Source organism: Ranitomeya variabilis, chromosome 4 (assembly GCF_051348905.1).
Source record: "Ranitomeya variabilis isolate aRanVar5 chromosome 4, aRanVar5.hap1, whole genome shotgun sequence".
Taxonomy (NCBI): Eukaryota; Metazoa; Chordata; class Amphibia; order Anura; family Dendrobatidae; genus Ranitomeya; species Ranitomeya variabilis.
Window position 1 is genome coordinate 562,758,649 of NC_135235.1, and position 19,268 is coordinate 562,777,916.

The 19,268-nt window shown below is 40.2% G+C and overlaps 1 protein-coding gene and 1 long non-coding RNA gene across 2 annotated transcripts in view; one reads left to right on the plus strand and one right to left on the minus strand.

The window, feature by feature from the left end:
- LOC143765769 (uncharacterized) overlaps positions 1-16,843 on the minus strand; it is a 96,915-nt gene extending 80,072 nt beyond the window's left edge. The window contains exons 1-2 of the long non-coding RNA XR_013213456.1: positions 16,706-16,843; positions 4,592-4,639 (exon numbers count right to left, since the gene is read on the minus strand). This is a non-coding gene — a long non-coding RNA (uncharacterized LOC143765769). The remainder of the gene's footprint in view (positions 1-4,591; positions 4,640-16,705) is intronic.
- HNF4A (hepatocyte nuclear factor 4 alpha) overlaps positions 1-19,268 on the plus strand; it is a 192,314-nt gene that overhangs the window by 87,557 nt on the left and 85,489 nt on the right. The window lies entirely within an intron of this gene.

Genomic DNA, 19,268 nt, shown 5'->3' on the forward strand with positions numbered 1-19,268 from the left:
GGAGTGTAAAACGCTTCATTACAAGTAATAATCCCGCAGCATTGCAGGTAAAATACCTCTCTTAAAAATATAATAAGCATCATTATTGATCAATACAGTGATGTCCATAGTCAGCGACATCATAGAAAAACTTCGATAAAGAAAATTCCATATCACAGATATTACGGAAGTAATGACATTGCTTCTCTGACCCCAGGATCGGCGTACACACCTTTTTTACGATTATGGAGGCACTCAATGGTTATCACACCCTGGAAATTACATTAACCCCTTAAATGACAGTGACAGTGTTTGTTATAGCTATATAATGCAGCAGAGTAATGGCCTAGAGTGGGACAGGGGACAATACGGCTATCATCATGGAGTCATTCTAATTCAGGAGCACACATAAAAATAATTGGAAAACACAGCACAACTCTGACTAAGCCTCAGCCCGACCAAAATCTCTATTAAATGGGACCAGAACTGAGTATTTCCAATACCCTACTTGGTTATAGAGGTAAAAAAATACAACTTCTTTTTGCCTGAAGCTACCACTAGGGGGCGCAAACTACATGTGGATTTATAGAAAAATCGCTGTGAGGAGTGAGCGCCCCCTAGTGGTGGCTACAGCAAAGCTATAATTGTGTGGCAGAACACCAGGGACCCCATTGCAGCTGCTTGGTCTGTCTTTATGATAGAAGTACACAGGACCAAAAGTAGAACTGAGCAGAGGTAACTTGTAAGAACTCATTCTAAATTGTTCTGTGGCTGATAGTAATAGTGGCGATCTAATATTTCTTGCTGCGGTTCACTTACGACTATAATGCTATAATCCTGGAGTGGAGCTGAGTGGTACGCTTTGTATCAGCAAGTGTCTAAATATTACTCAATGATTTTGCTGTCTGGGACAGGTAGAAATAAATAACTTGGTGAATAAGTTTGTACTTGTATGAACCTTATGAAAGTTTATGCAATGAGCGGCTCCCTGCTCATACACAAGGCTGCATTTAGTGTGCGTGTCGGCAAGACCTGCCTTATTGAATAGAAAGTCAGAGCGACAGTAAAGACTGACACGAAGGTTGAGCTCACACTCAGTGTTTTGGGGGAATAGTTTATCTTCACTAGAATGATACTGATGATCCGACACTTAGGACCCCCGCAGATGAGCTGTTCCCAATTCTGGCGGGGCCTGTTAGTAAACGACCACTATATTGACCGCTGCTGGGTACTGCAGATCGTCTTCACGTTCATTTGAATGGGAGCTAATCTGCAGTACCAATAAACAAATGGCGGGGCTGTTTTGAAGTCAAGGCCGAAGCTCAGAACAACTGATCGGTGGTGTGCTGGATGTTGGTTTACCACTGATCTGATATTGATGACCTACCCTTAGGATCCCAATGATAGGTCATCAATATCATAGTAGTCAAAGACCATTTTAAATCTAAAGAACCCACTAATCCAAGTGTATATACCTCTCCAATGTAGAAAATAAAAGTGGACCCTATAGCTGGATTTAAAGTGACACTATCATAACTTAGTAGCTACATTTCCCAAAGAAATTCAGCTCAGCCGCTAAAACAGCTGCATTATTCCTATTACTGCTCCTGGATTCTTAAATATCCTTAATCAAGTGACTCCAATTCTCCCGCATAATAAATTCTCCAGCTGTACATGCCCTATACCAGGGTGGAAGGTGCCACTATAACGCTGTGCCTCCATAACTGCAGGTTTATAAATCTGCATACATCAGATTCCCTTAGTAGTGACAAGCGCTAACACCTCCATTGGAGAAATAATGTTAAAAAATTGTCTGGCCATTATTTTTATTTTAAGAACAATAAAAAAAACACATACTCCTCGATCCCCCACCAATCAGGCATACCCCTACCTGGGTTCCCCGCTGTTCTCATTTCCTTTTATGGCAAGGATAGCGCATGACGGCTGCAGCCAATCAGTGACCACAGCTATCAATTCACTATTGAAGCCTGATTGACTGCAGTGGTCATGCTGCTGTCCCCACCGGAAAAAGACGTAAGAAGACCAGTGGGGCAACTGGGCAGCGGTACCGAGGAGATGGGGGAATCAATAGATAAGTGGGTTTTTATCATTACTCCACGCTAAGCTCGTTCTTCAAATTAACTACTGGTAAAGAAAAACTCTTTGGTCCCAACATGTCCTTGTGTAAAAATTCTCTCTAATCTTTGACTTTTCTTTTTTTTCACGTTTGCAAAGCTGATTTAGCAAAAAATGTGTTGACTTTGTAATGATTCAACAAACCACTTGACTTTTTGAAGCTCATCCTGTGGTAAACAGACTTTTCTGTCAGTGTCCGGAGCCTCGCCATGACCTACAGTAAACTGGGTCGGTTAATTTTTCAACTCCCTTAGTGAAATACACAATCATCCTAGTGCCACCATCATTAATAATTGCAAGAAAATCTAGAATTTTATAGTTGGAGCCTTTCAGGACCAGTTTTCTGGGGCATAAATCTGGCCACTGAGGCTGTTTATAGGAGGATCATCAAGGGGTATCATGGAGTTTCTAAGAAAGTAAAATGGTCTGTAAAAAAAAGTTTTACCTATGCCCCACTGATTTTTATCAGGCTTACCTCCAACTTAAAGGAGTTGTCCTGTTTAAAACTACAAGTCTGCAGTCCCTCTATGTGATTGCAGACTTGTGAATCCTCACATTGCGCCCTCTGCGCTGTGACTGCGGACTTGTGAATCCTCACATTGCGCCCTCCGCGCTGTGACTGCGGACTTGTGAATCCTCACATTGCGCCCTCCGCGCTGTGACTGCGGACTTGTGAATCCTCACATTGCGCCCTCCGCGCTGTGACTGCGGACTTGTGAATCCTCACATTGCGCCCTCCGCGCTGTGACTGCGGACTTGTGAATCCTCACATTGCGCCCTCCGCGCTGTGACTGCGGACTTGTGAATCCTCACATTGCGCCCTCCGCACTGTGACTGTGGACTTGTGAATCCTCACATTGCGCCCTCCGTGCTGTGATTGCGGACTTGTGAATCCTCACATTGCGCCCTCCGCGCTGTGATTGCGGACTTGTGAATCCTCACATTGCTCCCTCCGCGCTGTGACTGCGGATTTGTGAATCCTCACATTGTGCCCTCCGCGCTGTGACTGCGGACTTGTGAATCCTCATATCCTGCGCACAGGCGTTGGGAGAGGAGGGGATGTCACCGCAAGTATGTGATTTTCACACTTCCAGCCACATTCCGACTAGACTGTATGCCACCTTGCGCAATACACTTGCACTGAGCGAAATCGCATACAGCCTAGTCGGCACATGACCACATGTATGCAAATCACATACTTGGGGTGACATCCCCTCCTCTCCCAAAGCCTGTGTGCAGGATGTGAGGATTTACAAGTCTGCAGTCATATAGCGTGTGTTTGTGACCCCGGTTGTACCAGCATGTGCCCAATTTTCTCTATGAATACAGCCTTAGCCCTCTTTAATAAACTGTTGTCAGCGTGGGCAATTTTCTGTGTGGGCAATTTTCCTGTGGGCATTTATGGCTTTGGGCTTTTTTCTGTGGGCATTTTTTCTTTAGGCATTTATCATGGAACCATCAACTAGTAACATGTATATCCACCAATACACAGTAGATGACTGCCGACCAAATAGTGGTTCAGCTGATTGTTTAGCTGACGGCCAACTTTAATGGCTCTCTCATACACAGGAGCAGTCGCCTAACCAACATCTCATATTTTGGAGAACAAAAGGATCGGCAGTCTGAAATCAGACATGCGAGATCATTAACTGCCCCGATAATCAATTGTCCAGGGCTCTGGTATTCTGGTAACACGCCACTTTAAGAACTGACTGCCCAATTGCTGCCTACTATATCCCACCCCTTGACATGTGCCAATTTACTGATGCAATCAATGCTATTCATATTCACCTCACCATTCAGTGGTTTTAATGTTACGACTGTTTGGAGATCAACATAAACATAAACATTGCATTGTACCGAATGGATCCACTGATAATTTAATGACTGCCCCCTTGTGGCCAGAAAAACTTGAAATGGACAGGTTCGATTTTACAAGTTTGAATATGCTGATTCAGGAGATAAGCGGTGCCAGACATCTTCGGTCACCCCTTATTACCGTATTATCACGTGCTCTTTTGTCCGCAGCCACGTTACGTCTATAGTAACCTTCACGGCCCTTTATTACTCCACACTATATTAATATCATGTCATAACCAATAAAATGATGATTTATCTTTATTGCCCAATACGTGGTGAAAAACAGAATGTGATGTGCAATGTGTAACTACTTTATCTGCTGCTCCGTATCTATCAATTCCCAGAAATAACTTGCATAGTAATTAGATGTATTAATTAACCCTGATCATACCAAAGCAGGGGAAAGGTCAGACCAGAAAGACGATGGGTTTAGATTAAGAAGGGAATGAGCATGGTTTTAAAACCCATCATATAATGTAATGGGACACGCAAAATGGCGTGAATGTGAATTTTAGATGTATATCAATATAATAAAGAAGAGGGGCAGAGGTGTACATAGAAATCAGGGTGCAATATAGCAGAGGTCCAAATTAAAAGCCCTTTTTTGGGTCCTCACCTTTCATTAAGATACCTATCAGGTTTCCGTTGTCACGTCACGAGGGCCCTATAGTGGTTACAGAGGGTCAGGATTATTACAGAGTCAATATTGTAATATATTTAAAGCTACTAAACTATTTGTGTAGGTTCATTCTGTGTGTAATCTGTCGTGGGTGGGCATACCCTGTACACATTTTCTTTGTAAAAGACTTAAAGAAGTTGTCCACTACTTGGACACTTGGCACCCGCTATCCCGGGGCTCTCGTGCGGTGTTGTGACGCCGGCGCCCAATCAGCACTGGTATCACTGTCCCTGCCTCCTGTCGAATTGAGCAGGAAGAGGAAGTCCGATATCAGCTGCAGCCCGGACTTCCTCTTCATGTTCATGTTCACGCCGTGGCCACGTGTCACAACAACCATATGCGAGCCCCGGGAGAACGAGTTACGAACACCGCGGGAACGGCAGCAGCACGGGAGATGAGTATAATCTTTATTATTTTATGGGGGGACAAACATTCTGATCAAGAAGGGGTTGTCCTAGTAGTGGACTATCCCTTTAAAGATGTTTTACCACCTAATCTGAGAGCATCATGATGTAGGAGCAGAGACTCTGATTCCAGCGATGTCTCACTTACTGGGCTGCTTGCAGTAGTTTTGATAAGATCACTCAGAGCTCATGAATATGGAGGACTGCTGCCAGGTAGTCATGAGCGCTGTAAAACTCTGCCCCTCCACTGATTGGTAGATTTCTGCCTAGGCAGAGTGTTCACAAAAAGCTGAAATCAGTGACGTGGGAGGGGTTATATAGAGCTCAGTGTTCAGAGAATTCATCGATCGGTAACATATAAATCAGTAATTTTATCAAAACTGCAGAAAGAAGCCCAGTATGTTATACATTGCTGGAATCAGGGCCTCTGTGCCTACATTATACTACTCTCAGATGGGCTAGCAAAAGCCTGGTGTCAGAGTCCCTTTAATTAAATATTGCTATTTTCCTCCATAAATAACGCCACCCTAGACCGTGTCTGGTATTGCAGCTCATACACACGTGTCAATGAAACAGCCATATTTAGAAAAGCCAGTGGGAACCTGCCCCTATGACTTGTCAAGTTTTGGCTCCTACTTTCAACCATATTTTCTCTAAAACCCAAGGAGCGCTTCAGAGTAAAGCATAGATATTGGAAATGATGGCACACAAATGACCTGACAGGTTCTCTTTACCGGTGCTCGTACTCATGCATGGAAATAGAGAGAGACAGCAATACAACGTTACCACCTAGATGCCAATATGGAAGCAATAATCCGCATACTAGAAATGGAATCCAGTCATACACATGCACACGAGTTGAGGGAGACGAGAGTAGATACCTCTGGTGGCTGCCAATATTCCCTAAGGACAAAGGGATGCGCCATAGAAGGTCCATAAAGACACAGTTAGGGGAGTTTGGTGTGGAAGAACATGACAGTCCGCACATTTGGGGTGAACTAGAACAGAGATTGTGAGCCCGTCATTATCATCCTACATCAGGGTATGACCTCACAAATGCTCTTCTGGATGAATGGGCAAAAATTCCCACAGATGCCTCCAAACTCTTGTAGAAATCCTTCCCAGAAAAGAGGAAACTGTTATAGCTGGAAATGGGAAACTAAATCCATATTATGCCTATGGATATAGGATATGGAATGTCACAAAATCTACTGTAGGTGTAATGTGAGGGTGTCCCAATACTTTTCTCTAAATTATATAAGGATTTTGGGGGTATATGCCAAAAGCAAAAGAAAAGTCAAAAATGCTATAGGATTTTTACAGGATGAAAAGGGTGAAGTGGTCAAAGCTGATGTCGAGATGGCCAAACTTTTAAATTCCAGTGTTCTCTAAGAAAGCAAATGTAACATCAAGTGATCTTCACGGTGTCATCGAAGGAATAAAAGAATCCACCCTAAATATAAACAAAAAGATGGTGAGGGAACTTAGCTAATTTAAATTAATCTAAATCTCCTGGTCCAGATGAATTACATCCTAGGGTACTGAAAGAGTTAATGTGAAGTATAGAACTACCAATCAATAATTAGGGTGGATCAGTAAGGTAGACAGGATAATAAAATAAAATATAACCTTTAATGATTATTTAAAAGACACCCTCAGGCTCAAAATAGAAATATTAAACATATACATAATACACCACCGATATTGTAACCTTTTGTGTAAAATAGTAAAAACGGTGTCCTCATACACAATTGTCATTAGCTTAGAATCTATAGGTTAGCAGATAAGTAAGAATGATCTCACCAATATTCTGCAGTGATGTCCACACACTGGAATCCAGATTTGCTGTTACATCAGAAAGGAAGATCCTAGTTGGAAGTGAGGGGGGGCACCATTCAATGGTGGGGTAATACCTGGCTATTGAATGATGCTTCAAACACACACACACACACACACACACACACACACTTCTAGATCTTTTCTGATGTATGAGGACACAGTTTTACTTCCAGATCTTCTTTTCTGATGTATGAGGACACAGTTTTTACTGTTTTACACAAGTCACAATATTGCTGGTATATTATATATGTCATTGTATGTCTTTATATTTAATATTTGTATTTTGAGCCTAAGGGTGTCTTTTATATAATGATTAAAGGTTATATTGTATTTTATTATACTGTCTATCTAGCTAGTGAAAGAGTTATCAGAAGAAATTACAGAACCACTAGCCAAAATCTTTGAAGAATCCTGGAGAACAGAAGTTCCAGAAGATTGAAGAAGGGCAAATGTTGTCCCTATCTTCAAAAAGGAAAAAAGATGGAGCCAACAAATTGGAGGCCAGTGATCCTTACTTCTATACCAGGAAGGATCTTTGAACAAATTATTAAACAGCATGTATACTTGGATAAGAATACAGTAATTAACCAGAGCTAGCATGGGTTTGTAGCAAATATGTCATGCCAGACTAATCTAACTTCCTTCTATGATGGAATCACTGACTGGGTGGATAATGGAAATGTGGTAGATATAGTATATCTTGACTTCAGCAAAGCATTTGATAAAGTATGTCATACTATCCTTATTGAAAAAATGACCAAGTACGGGATTGACAAGTCTACAGTTAGGTGCAGTCATAACTGGCTTAGGTATTGTACTCAAAGAGTGGTAATAAATGTTTGCACATCCAATTGGAAGAGTTTTTCAATTGGAGAACCACAGGGCTCTGCCCTGGCCCAAGTGTTGTTCAACATTTTTATAAATGATCTCAATAAGGGAACCTTATAAACTAATCCAGTTTGAAGATGATGCAAAGCTAAGAGGGATAGCTAACACTAGAGAAGACAGAGAAAGGATTCAAAAGGATCTAGATAAGCTTTAACAATGGGCAGTGACAAATAGAATGGTATTTGACAGGGAGAAATGCAAGATTCTACATCTGGGCAAGAAAAACTAAAATTACATCTACAGAATGGGAGGAATAGAATTAAGCAACAGCATGTGTGAAAAATACTTGGGTATACTAATAGATCACAGACTGCACATGAGTCAGCAGTGTGATGCAGCAGCAAAAAAGGCAAACACAGTTCTAGGATATATTAAGAGAAGCATACAGTCTAGATCACGTGAAGTAATTATCCCCTTTTACTCCTCATTGGTCAGACCTCACCTGGAATACTGTGTTCAGTTCTGGGCAGCACAGTTTAAAAAATACATAGAAAAACTGGAGCAAGTTCAGAGAAGAGCTCACAGGATGGTGAGTGGACTGCAAAGTATGTCTACGAGGAACGGTTAAAGGATCTGGGAATGTTTAGTTTGCAAAAAAATAAGGCTAAAAGGAGACTTAATAGCTGTCTACAAATATCTCAAGGGCTGTCACATTGTAGAAGGATCATCTTTATTCTCATTTGCACAAGGAAAGACTGGAAGCAATGGAATGAGACTGAATGGGAGGAGACACAGATTAGATATTAGAAAAAACTGTTTGACAGTTAGGGTGATCATTTAGTGAAGCAGGCTGCCACGAAAGGTGGTGAGTTCTCCTCCAATGGAAGTCTTCAGACAGAGGCTGGACAGACATCTGTCTAAGGCTACTTTCACACTAGCGTCGTGCACTGCACGTCGCAATGCGTCGTTGTGGATAAAAAACGCATCCTGCAAAATTGCTTGCAGGATGCGTTTTTTCTCCATGGACTAACATTAGCGACGCATTGCCACACGTATACACATGTATGTCTTGTTTTGATATGCCTTGTATTAATAAAGTTGTTGTTTATTTTGATGGTTGATCCCAGTGTTATGCATATCCTTTTTTCTTGGTTTTCTTTGAATGCATTGCCACACGTCACAACTGTCGTGCGACGGTTGTGTCGTGTTGCGTCGGACCGTCGTCACCAAAAAACGTTGCATGTAACGTTTTTTGGTGCGTCGTGTCCGCCATTTCCGACCGCGCATGCGCGGCCGGAACTCCGCCCCCTCCTCCCCGCACCTCACAATGGGGCAGCGGATGCGTTGAAAAACAGCATCCGCTGCCCCCGTTGTGCGGCGCTTTCACTGCTTGCGTCGGTACGTCGCAACGACGCAATTCATCGTGCGTCGTACGACGCTAGTGTGAAAGTAGCCTAAGATGGTTTAGTGAATCCTGCTTTGAGCAGAGGGTTGGACCAGATGACCCGGGAGGTCCCTTACAACTCTAACATTCTATGATTCTATGATTGTGTAGAAAGGGTTTAATTATTAGGGGATGGCAAAGACCATTCCCCTGTATTATTATTAGCACATGGTAGTCAATTGCCCAGTTACTAACTTTATATTGAAGTGCAGAAACCTCAAGCTACATTTTTGTGTACATACATAATAGTTCATGATATGTAATAAATAAAGAGCAGCACATGCTATGACGTAATACCTCTTGATATATCCATTATTTTGACAAAACATTTTTAATTTCTACTATGTGAAAACTGCATTAAATTATATATCGATATATTATGTCATGATATGCACCACTATCTACTATATAATTGTCTAAGGGTCACTTCCGTCTGTTTGTTTGTCTGTCTGTCACGGAAATCCCACGTCACTGATTGGTCGCGGCCCGGAGCCGGGACCAATCAGCGACGGGCACAGTCCGGCCGCGAATTGGCCCCTCCCTACCCCCCAGTCAGCGCCCACATAGCGTTAACCGGACTGCCTTACACCGTGGCATAACGTGGCATAACCAATCAGCAAAGCATGATTTAAATCCTGCAGCAATGTCGCTGATTGGTCAAGCCGCCCGTGACCAATCAGCGATATTGGCACGGGATTTAAACACCGCTTCAGTGATTGGTCGCACCCGGCCGATCAGCGACTGGCGCAGTCCGGCCGCGAATTGGCCCAACCGCGACCAATCAGCTATATTGGCGCAGGATTTATACTACATACATATTCTAGAATACCCGATGCGTTAGAATCGGGCCACCATCTAGTTTATTACATATTTTCGATGGACTTCTTTTTGAGTTGAGCACTACCTAGGATGTTTTAAAGTTTCTGATTTTCCAACTAGCTGTGATATGAAGGGCTATAGAGCAGTGCCAGTTGTTGAATATTGATTTTTTTTATTATTTTTTTTTGTAAATAATACTTCATGATAACTCCACTTATGGGCCGGCAACTTTTTATGATAAGGTATATGATATTGGATCAGGTACTCATAATTTGGCTTTTAGACAGGGTGAAATGAGGTTTACTATAGATTCTGGAGAACATTACACAAATGCTCTCTCCCCTGATCTCCCTGATAAGAGCGCAGGGCTGTACCTGTCACAGGGTCCAGCTCAGCACTTTACCAAATATAGAGGATTCGCACAGTGTTTGCACAAGGCCATGCAAGAATTTCATCATAGCAGATTACATAGCAGATCACAGTATCACCAACACTGCAGTGTGAGCTGTAGATAGGTACAAAGTTATAATTATTATTATTAAGATAGATAGATAGATAGATAGATAGATAGATAGATATAGTATTAGATAGATAGATATAGTATTAGATAGATAGATATAGTAATAGATAGATAGATAGATAGATAGATATGGGATAGATAGATAGATAGATAGATAGATAGATAGATAGATAGATAGATAGATATGTGATAGATAGATAGATAGATAGATAGATATGTGATAGATAGATATGTGATAGATAGATAGATATGAGATAGATAGATAGATAGATAGATAGATAGATAGATAGATAGATAGATAGATAGATATGGGATAGATAGATAGATAGATAGATATGTGATAGATAGATAGATAGATAGATAGATAGATAGATAGATAGATAGATAGATGATAGATAGATAGATATGAGATAGATAGATAGATAGATAGATAGATAGATAGATAGATAGATAGATATGGCATTAGATAGATAGATAGATAGATAGATAGATAGATAGATATGGCATTAGATAGATAGATAGATAGATAGATAGATAGATAGATAGATAGATAGATAGATATGGCATAGATAGATAGATAGATAGATAGATAGATAGATAGATAGATAGATATGGCATAGATAGATGGATAGATAGATATGTGATAGATAGATATGTGATAGATAGATATGAGATAGATAGATATGAGATAGATAGATAGATAGATAGATAGATAGATAGATAGATAGATAGATAGATAGATAGATAGATATGGCATTAGATAGATAGATAGATAGATAGATAGATAGATAGATAGATAGATATGGCATTAGATAGATAGATATGGCATAGATAGATAGATAGATAGATAGATAGATAGATAGAGAGACATGGGATAGATAGATAGATAGATAGATAGATAGATAGATATGGGATAGATAGATAGATAGATAGATAGATAGATAGATAGATAGATAGATAGATAGATATGGGATAGATAGATAGATAGATAGATAGATAGATAGATATGTGATAGATAGATAGATAGATATGTGATAGATAGATAGATATGTGATAGATAGATATGAGATAGATAGATAGATAGATAGATAGATAGATAGATAGATAGATAGATAGATAGATAGATAGATAGATAGATATGGCATTAGATACCTGTCACCTTGTGATACATTTTGTGTTTGGAGTAATGGCTAAGGGTTGTACTCCTAAACAGGCAGCATGTATGAGATTTCAGCCATGTATGTTTGACTCTGAAATGCATTTCAGAGAAAAACATGCTTTACGTTGGATCGCAAGGTAGACTAATCGAATTGGCAGATCCCCTCCTCCTGCCCTTGAGTGATAGCTCTTTCCCTGTCCACATATATATATGGAGAGACCTGTTAGTCACTGGCAGAAGGGGGGAGAAGCCACCAGAGATCGGCCTTCCTGACTAGTCTCCTGGGCTGCTCGGTCCCCAGTGGTTTTTCTCTTAAATGCTGCAGTATTCCAGAGTTGAATATATATGGCTGATATCATACAGCCAGTGTCTGATACATGCAGTCTGTACATTGCACAGTATATATCATCTATCAGGTTCCCTTTAAAAAGGTTGTCAAGGATTTGAAAAACATTCCTTCCATACAAAATAGTATGTGAAATTGTATCTCAATCTCATTCCCTTCAATGGAGCAAAACTGTAACACCAGACACAACCTATTGATTGACAAGTGTAGTGTTTTTTTTCTAGAGGACGCCAAGAATGTTGGTCCTAGAAGTAAAATGCTATTGTCTCCATTACTTAGTGTAATATAGTGCCCCCAGTAGACAACTGTAAAGAAATAGATGCTCAATAAACCAGTATACCGATGGCCCATTGCATTGTAACTCTATAAACAGCAACATCTTAATAACTGGTATCAAAACATATCAATAACCATCATGAATAGTAAAGGACCGGCCATTTGCCATAAATACAGTTGTGCTCAAAAGTTTACATACCCCAGCAGAATTTTTGCTTTCTTGGCCTTTTTTCAGAGAATATGAATAATAACACCAAACCTTTTTCTCCACTCATGGTTAGTGGTTGGGTGAAGCCATTTATTGTCAAACTACTGTGTTTTCTCTTTTTAAATCATAATGACAACCCAAAACATCCAAATGACCCAGATCAAAAGTTCACATACCCAGGTGATTTTGGCCTGATAACATGCACATGCATAAGTTGACACAGATGGGTTTGAATTGCTACTAAAGGTAACATCCTCACCTGTGACCTGTTTGCTTGTAATCAGTGTGTGCATAAAAGCTGAGTGAGTTTCTGGGATCCAGACAGACTCTTGCATCTTTCATCCAGCCACTGACGTTTTTGGATTGTGAGTCATGGGGAAAGCAAAAGAATTGTCAATAGATCTACTGGAACAGGTAGTTAAACTGTATAAAACAGGAACGGGATACAAAAAGATATCCACGGAATTGATAATGCCAGTCAGCAGCTTTCAAACTGATTAACTGATTAACAAATGGAAAATCAGAGGCTCTGTAAAAACAAAACCACAGTCAGGTAGACCAACAAAAATGTCAACCACAACTACCAGGAAAATTGTTCGGGATGCAAATAAAAACCCACAAATAACATCAGCTGAAATACAGGACTCTCTGAAAACTAGTGGTGTGGCTGTTTCAAGATGCACAATAAGGAGGCACTTCAAGAAAAATGGGCTGCATGGTCGAGTCACCAGAAGAAAGCCATTACTGCACAAATGCCACAAAGCATCTCGCCTACAATACATAAAACAGTACAGAGACAAGCCTCAAAACTTCTGGAACAAGTCAATTTGAAGTGAAGAGACCAAAATTGAACTTTTTGGCCACAACCATAAACATTACATTTGGAGAGAGGTCGACAAGGTCTATGATGAAAGGAACACCATTCCTACTGTAAAGCACGGAGGTGGATCACTGATGTTTTGGGGATGTGTGAGCTACAAAGGCACAGGAAACTTGGTCAAAATTGAAGGAAAGATGAATGCAGCATGTTATCAGCAAATACTGGAGGCAAATTTGCACTCATCACCCCGGAAGCTGCGCATGGGACGTACTTGGACGTTCCACCATGAAAATTATCCAAAACACAACGCCAAGTCGACCTCTCATTGGCTACAGCAGAAAAAGTGAAGGTTCTGGTGTGGCCATCTCAGTCTCCAGACCTCAATATCATTGAGCCACTCTCGGGAGATCTCAAGTGCGCAGTTCATGCTAGACTGCCCAGGAATTTACAGGAACTTGAGGCTTTTGGCCAAGAAAGTGGGCAGCTTTACCATCTAAGAAAATAAAGAACCTCATCCACAACTACCACAAAAGTCTTCAAGCTGTCATTGACTTTAGAGGGGGTAATACACGGTATTAAGAAATGGGATATATGAACTTTTGATCAGGGTCATTTGGATGTTTTGAGTTGTCAATATGATTTAAAAAGAAAAAACACAGTAGTTTGACAATAAATGGCTTCACCCAACCACTAACAATAAGTGGAGAAAAAGTTTTGGTGTTATCATTCATATTCTTTGAAAAAAGGCCAAGAAAGCAAAAATTCTGCCGGGGTATTTAAACTTTTGGCACAACTGTATGTAATGTTTTTATCTGCCACTGTTCTCCTGAATCTCTTGTGTTCCTGTGCCTTCCCAATCCTGATATGGCTTCTTCTTCCATGGATATACAGTACAACTCGTCTTAGCACATTCATTTATTTTTTTTTAGAAGACCCCAATAACGTAGTATGGATGACCACGCCCACTTGGCCATGTATGACCATGCCCACTTGGCTAAAATGACAAGATTTGCATGCAGAGAAGAAAGGGTCATATCTCAGGAATGTAGAGACGCAGGAACAACAAAGAAAGTGCACCAGATTCAGGAGAACAGCCTTTACACTGCTTAAAAATATTACATATCTTTCTTAGAGGGAATGACCAACCTTGAACTCCATTTTTTTCACTAATTTCACAAAAGTCACAGCTTCAGTTTTCTAATAATAATCTGAAAATCCCTGGCAGAGTTAACTGATAAAAAATTCTGTCCACCTGCAGCTACCATTGGGGGGACTGGAAAGTTTACAGCATGGGATTTATACATCTATTATTCTATTATGTAGTAAATTACTTCCCCCCAAGATGACTGATGGCATCTGAAGTATAGTATTATTATTATTATTATTATTATTATTATTATTTTTTTTTTTTTTTTATTCTCTACATTGGCAGCTCTGTGTTAGCAAAGTTCTAACCATTATAAAAATATGTTAAAATAGAAATCAGATTTTGTCCCATAAATGTTACTATAAATATATGAGAGGACAGTACAGACATCTTTCTATTGATCTTTTTACACTTAGATCTGCAATGGTGACAAGGAGGAATCCCCTCCCTCATTTTCTTGTTTTAAATACTCCTACCTACTTTTTACTGACTTACTAAAGCACTTTTTTTGGTTTTGTAACCTCATTGAGCTTTGAACTTCATAGCCAGGTGTATGCAATCATGAGAAAAGCTACTTAAAGTGGCCACTTGCAAGTTGTTCTCCTGTTTGAATCTCCTATGAAGATTGGCATCATGGGCTCCTCAAAACAACTGTCAAATGATCTGAAAACAAAGATTATTCAACATAGTTGTTCAGGGGAAGGATACAAAAAGCTGTCTAAGAGATTTAACCTGTCAATTTCCACTGTGAGGAACATAGTAAGGAAATGGAAGAACACAGGTACAGTTCTTGTTAAGGCCACAAGTGGCAGGCCAAGAAAAACATCAGAAAGGCAGAGAAGAAGAATGGTGAGATCAGTCAAGGACAATCCTCAGACCACCTCCAGAGAGCTGCAGCATCAACTTGCTGCAGATGGTGTCACTGTGCATCGGTCAACTATACAACGCACTTTGCACAAGGAGAAGCTGTATGGGAGAGTGATGCGAAAGAAGCCGTTTCTGCAAGCACGCCACAAACAGAGTCGGCTGAGGTATGCAAAAGCACATTTGGAGAAGCCAATTTCTTTTTGGAAGAAGGTCCTGTGGACTGATGAAACCAAGATTGAGTTGTTTGGTCATACAAAAAGGCGTTATGCATGGCGGCAAAAAAACACAGCATTCCAAGAAAAACACTTGCTACCCACAGTAAAATTTGGTGGAGGTTCCATCATGCTTTGGGGCTGTGTGGCCAATGCCGGCACAGGGAATCTTGTTAAAGTTGAGGGACGCATGGATTCCTCTCAGTATCAGCAGATTCTTGACAATAATGTTCATGAATCAGTGACAAAGTTGAAGTTACGCAGGGGATGGATCTTTCAGCAAGACAATGATCCAAAACACCGCTCCAAATCTACTCAGGCATTCATGCAGAGGAACAATTACACTGTTCTGGAATGGCCATCCCAGTCCCCAGACCTAAATATCAATGAACATCAGTGGTATCATTTGAAGAGGGCTGTCGATGCTCGGTGACCATCAAACTTAACTGAACTGGAATTGTTTTGTAAAGAGGAATGGTCAAAAACACCTTCATCCAGGATCCAGGAACTCATTAAAAGCTACAGGAAGCGACTAGAGGCTGTTATTTTTGCAAAAGGAGGATCTACTAAATATTAATGTCACTTTTCTGGTGAGGTGCCCATACTTATGCACCTGTCAAATTTTGTTTGAATGCAGATTGCACATTTTCTGCTAGTACAATAAACCTCATTTCAAGGCAGAAACATTACTGTGTCCAACAGTTATTAGATATATTAAACTGAAATAGCTGTTGCAAAAAAAACAATTTTTATAAAACATTAAGCTTAAGATTAATAGAGGTGCCCAAACTTTTTCATATAACTGTATCTTGTCATATCTGCAGTGCTCCAGCAGTTAAGAACCTCACCAATGCTAAAAATGAGAACACTCATTAGAAAATGGCATCTTAGACTTCTCTTTCTCAATAAAATTGGTGGGGGGGGGGGGCATTAAATATTAAAACAGTATCTGGCAGGAGTAGAATTATATTAGTTATTGATACAAATAATTCACATCAAGATCTGCCTAGATCTAAATATTGTACGATATTGCCAGGAAGTAGCCCCTTTAAAAAGTCATCTAATTCTCCTGTGTCCAAGTAAAATGGATCCTAGTTGTAAAAAGCGGATAAGTTCTTATTTTCTGCCTCTTATTATTCCGCTGTATTTTAAGTTAACTCACCTGCTTTCCAGATTGTAAATCCCAAACCTGGTCATTAAAAAATGGAGCCCGGTCTGTTACTGCTGCCCATAGGGACCTGCCATGTTCTCCTGCCACATCCAGTAACCAAACTAAGAACAGTACAAACTTCAAAAAAGAATAAATAGTTAGTTACTTGGAATGGAGTTTGGTCAGTGGTCGGAGATCCATATTCTACAGCGTGCAGGACTTTGTCCACAAACTGGAATTTGTCATTTCATTAGGACAATAGGGAAAGAGTTGCAGCTTTAAGAAACAGCTGAACTGCTCAATTCACTTTTTGTGACTTTTGATCTTTATTGTGAGGATGGGGACTGATGTCTGAATGTGGGGTCAAAGCTTGAAGAGTGTCGGATTAGACGAGCTAGGCACAGATGCAGCCGAGCTGACTTTTTAATCTGACACAACACAGACGTGGATAGTAGGGTTTTATCTAGGGCTGCATGTAGAGGAGATGTTAGCTATTTTTTTCAAGACCCCTCTATGATGTCCATGTTCCCTAATAAGGTATAGTTAACTGCTAATAAACACAATATTGGGGTGACTACTCTGCAAACTGTTAGTAGGGTCCCTGTTATAAATCATACCTCTGCTGGACCCCCAATGATCAGCTATAATCGACAGTGGAACTGATTGTAAGTGTTCAACTTCTGTGTAGTGCCCCCACAGGGAAAATAGTGTATTACACAGGTCTCACTGAAATCAATGAACTATCCTTATAATTAGTATACATTCTTTACTGAAAAAAAGGAGGAACATTAATTTTTCATCATTAATACTAAATTCCGTAGAAGGGTTTTCCATCACAGTATTTGATTTTACTAATAGAATCATTGTGGTCCTAAAAACAAACAAAACAAATACCTGCCAGACCTCTGCTATGCCTGTCCCCTTGATTCCTCTTCCATCAAGTGACCACTCCAGCCAATCAGCAGCCAAGTGAATTCTTTCATTTTGTTTTTCTATTTTACAACCCCCTTGGTCCCATTTGTAAAATAAAATATTGTGGTGACAATCCCTTTAAGAACATAATTCAAAATGCTTTAATTAAGGAAAAAAACAGCTCTCAGCTTTGTTGCATAGCAGATGAATTAGCATGTGTATAACATGACATTTTATTGTTACCTTTTGCTGTTTTGTATAGAAAAATCAGTTTTGACCATTTTGGGATGAGACTTCAACACACAATGTAAACTTTGGCCATATTTTAGAAACTTGGTGAATATATTTCCACTATATGGGTGAAAGATTAGTGGAGCAAAGCTTCGCTGAAATTTCCCATCTACAAGGCCCAGCTACAAGTATAAATAGTTCAATAGTAAAAAGTTGGTCACACAGGGTTAATAGCAGCGTTAACAGAGTGCGTTACACCGCAGCATAACGCGGTCCGTTAACGCTGCCATTAACCCTGTGCGAGCGCTGACTGGAGGGGATTATGGAGCGGGCACTGACGGCAGGGGAGTAGGGAGCGGTCATTTTGCTGCCGGACTGTTCCCGTCGCTGATTGGTCGTGGCCATTTTGCCGCGATCAATCAGCGACTTGGGATTTCCATGACAGACAGACAGACGGAAGTGATCCTTAGACAATTATATAGTAGATGGCATATTTGTAGGATATGTCTTAAATATATAATAAAATGCAGGTATTAGCAATGGGACCTGGGTCAATCCAGAGAACAGGGACTTCAAAGCACGCTGATGTCACTGCAGAGGTGTGGGAATTCCCATTTCTTTATATGCTAATCCTGACTCCCTTTCCAGTGACTGCGGCATGCAATAGAGCCCCATTCTCGAGATAGATGTTGATCCCACTGTGCAAACGTTTTATGCAGATGAGGAAAAATTGTTGTGAAGTAAAAATGCTTTCTAAAAATAGTAGTAATTATAGTTTATTTTTATCAACTAACAAAAAAGCAAAGTGAATGAACAAATGAGAAATCTAAGTCAAATCAATATTTGGTGTCTTCAAAACAGCATCACTTCTTCTTGGTACACTAGCATAAAGTCAGGGATTTTGTAGGATTATAGTCAGGTGTACCAGTAACCAATTACACTAATCAAGTGATAATGATCATCATTTTCATATGTAAATAGAAACAAAGTAATTAACTAAAACTGAAGCAGTTGTGTAGGAGGTTTAAGGGTATGTGCACACGTCCGGATTTCTTGCAGAAATTTCCTGAAGAAAACCGGAAATTTTCTGCAAGAAATCCGCTTTTTTTTTTTTTTTGCGTTTTTTTTCCGTTTTTTTCGCGGTTTTTTTAGCATTCTGCAAGCGTAATTAGCTTGTAGAATGCTAAAGTTTTCCAAGCGATCTGTAGCATCGCTTGGAAAACTGACTGACAGGTTGGTCACACTTGTCAAACATAGTGTTTGACAAGTGTGACCAACTTTTTACTATAGATGCAGCCTATGCAGCATCAATAGTAAAAGATAGAATGTTTAAAAATAATAGAGAAGATAAAAAAAATGCTTATACTCACCCAGACGATCTCCTCAGCTACGTCCGTTCCTCTTCCTATAGCTGGTGTGTGTGCAGCGCCCC